Here is a 3,505-nt window from a genome sequence, read left to right on the forward strand (position 1 = left end):
AAAACTGCTCTAGCCTCCGCCTAATCACATGGAATAAGCACTCTAATCAATATAACTCTCAAGGCTAGACTGTTCCCTCTCTTAGCACTCTCAGAAGGGTAAAAGACCATTTTACCCCTCTCATGGCTCAAAGACCCAAATGTTGACCAAACCCTAAAAGTCAACAAAAGTCAACTCTCCGGGTTACGCTGCGCGTACCGAACCTGTACGCTGGGCGTACCCGGCGACCTCACAGAAACGGGGTGCGCGACCCCTTACGCCGCGCGTACTGGGATTACGCCCCGCGTAACTCCCAGTTTCAGACTCTAAGCTCTTGAGGTCTTAAACAGTTAAGTCCCACGTCCAACTTCTAGATCTGACCATTTCTAAACCTCTTAATCCATAAAGTTGGCGACTTTAAGCCTGTGCATGGCTGGACAAGTCACTAACACCCATAACATTCCATTTCCCAACTCTAGAAAACTCATAATTCAAGCATGACCTCATAACAACGACCAAGATGGAATTTTTATGGATCTATAACACAAATATCACTGAAATGGGACAGATCTAGGTCCATGGAGTACATTACACTCATAAAGTCTCCACCTTTGGGACTTTTAACCCTAGAAATGGTCCATGCAACATTAAACCAAATAAAGAGGAAAGTTTTGAACTTTATACCTCTAGATGAAGCTCCTTTCTCTGAAGATCTCAGATCCAAACTTGCACTTCAAGCCCTAGCCTCCACAAGCTCTTCTCCTTCTTCTTCACTAACACACCAAGACACTTTTAGCTCCAAAATACACACACTCAAGCTAAGGACGATGGAAGGCTCTCTCTTAGGGTTTCACTCTCTGATATGGAGGCTGAGAAATGAGCCTTAGCATCCTTTAAATAGTGCACAAGCCAAACATTTAGGGTTTGCATCTGGAGCCGTTACGCCCAGCGTAACCCTGGGTACGCCCAGCGTACCCAGGCGAGTCCGCGTCCAAATTAAGCGCATGAGTACGCGCAGCGTACTCCCCAGTACGCCCAGCGTACTCATTTGCTACAAGAACTCTCTTAAGGGACCAATCTTGACAACTTGACAAAATGGAAGGGTTAAATAGCTTACCTGAATTTCGGGATGTTACAATTCTCCCCCACTAGAACCAGACTTCGCCCTCGAAGTCTCATGCCGAAAACAACTCCGGATGCTGCTCCCGCATCTCTGACTCCGTCTCCCAAGTCAGCTCGGACCCCCTCCGATGCTGCCACTGGACCTGAACCAGAGGCACCTCCTTGTTCCTCAGAACCTTGATCTTCCGATCCCGGATCGCGATTGGTCTCTCAGCATAATTCAGGCTCGCATCCACCTGAATATCCTCCAGCGGTACCACCGCCTACTCGTCGGCTATACACTTCCTCAACTGAGACACGTGGAAGCTATCATGAATCTGACTCAACTCCGTAGGTAGCTCCAACCGATATGCTACCTTGCCCACCCTCGCGGTCATCCTGAACGAACCGATGTACCGGGGCCCCAGCTTGCCCCTCTTCCTGAATCAGATCACTCCTTTCCAAGGGGACACTTTCAGGAGTACGAAGTTCCCCACCTGGAACTCCAGCTCAGATCGTCGCCGATCCGCATAACTCTTCTGACAACTCTGAGCCGTCAGTAACCTCTGTCTAACCTGCTGTATCTGCTCTGTCGTCTGCAACACTATCTCAGTGCTACCCATCACACGCTGTCCTACCTCTCCCCAGCAAATGGGAGTCCGACACCTCCTCCCATACAACAACTCGAAGGGAGGCATATCAATACTAGAATGGTGGCTGTTGTTGTAGGAAAACTCAGCCAACGGTAAGTACGTGTCCCAACTTCCTCCGAAGTCCAACACACATGCTCGAAGCATGTCCTCGAGCGTTTGAATCGTCCGCTCACTCTGTCCGTCCGTCTGGGGGTGGTAAGCGGTACTGAAGTGCAATCTCGTGCCCAACTCCTCGTGGAACTTTTTCCAGAACCTGGAAGTGAAACGAACATCTCGATCTGACACAATCGAGATCGGTACTCCATGACGCGATACCACCTCCCTCACATACAACTCTGCCAACCTCTCAGCAGAAAAGCTCTCACTGATAGCAAGAAAATGCGCGCTCTTCGTCAGCCGGTCGACGATCACCCAAATTGCATCGACACCCCTCGCGGTCCTCGGCAATTTGGTGATGAAATCCATGGAAATCTGTTCCCACTTCCACTGGGGAACCTCAAGCGGCTGCAACTTGCCATGCGGACGCTGGTGCTCGGCCTTAACCTTGCGACAGGTCAAGCACCTCTCGACAAACCACGCGACATCCCTCTTCATACAGGGCCACCAATAATCTTTCTTCAGGCCCAAAAACATCTTCGTGGCCCCGGGATGGATCGAGAACCTCGATCTATGCGCCTCCTCCATCAGAATGGTACGTGCCCCGCCTGCATGCGACACCCAAATCCGACCCTGAAAGGTCATCAGTCCTCGACTATCGGTAACGAACTCGGACACCTGCCCGATCAGCCGCTCCCTCTTGTGGTTCTCCGGTATCACGGCCTCTGCCTGGGCCTCCCGTATGGTGTCCAACACCGGGGTCATCACTGTCAATCTCCTACAAGTGCCTCGAATCGGGGCACTCTCCGCCCTACGGCTCAGCGCATCAGCTACAACATTAGCTTTGCCCGGGTGGTACAGGATCTCACAATCGTAATCCTTTACCACATCCAACCATCTCGTCTGGCGCATATTCAGGTTGGGTTGATCCATCAGATACTTCAAACTCTTATGGTCCGTGTATATGGTACACCGAACCCCGTACAAATAGTGACGCCAGATCTTGAGGGCGAACACCACTGCCCCCAACTCCAGATCGTGGGTGGGGTACCTCATCTCATGAGGCTTCAGCTGCCTCGATGCATACGCTATCACAAGCCAAACATTTAGGATTTGCATCTGGACCCGTTACGCCCAGCGTACCCAGGCGAGTCCGAGTCCAAATTAAGTGCATGAGTACGCGCAGCGTACTCCCCAGTACGCCCAGCGTACTCATTTGCTACAAGAACTCTCTCAAGGGACCAATCTTGACAACTTGACAAAATGGAAGGGTTAAATAGCTTACCTGAATTTCGGGATGTTACACACATTGTGTTTGATATTGCATATATTTTATGTTTTGTAGGTTCAGGTTTTAGCAGCCACTGTATCAGAAGAGAAGGCAGGAGCACAAGGAATAAATAGATAGTAAGATGCTATTGTTGTATTCCTTGTTGTTCATTATATATATGTAAAGATTTTATTGTAAACCCATGATTATTCATGGGAAGTAAAAGGTTTTAATTAGAGTAGAATTCCGCATTGGAAGAAAAACTCTGATATTTCCCTTATATCAGATGTATAGAAAATCCGGGTCGTTACAAAATCTAGGAGGCGATCTTAATGAAAATCGTCATTTCCTATTTGTTCTTCCTCTCCAATCGATTAAAGATCCGAAATGATAAGAGATTGTGTTT

This window comes from Lactuca virosa, chromosome 8, assembly GCF_052849685.1.
Source record: "Lactuca virosa cultivar CGN04683 chromosome 8, Lactuca_virosa_CGN04683_v6, whole genome shotgun sequence".
NCBI classification, from domain to species: Eukaryota; Viridiplantae; Streptophyta; class Magnoliopsida; order Asterales; family Asteraceae; genus Lactuca; species Lactuca virosa.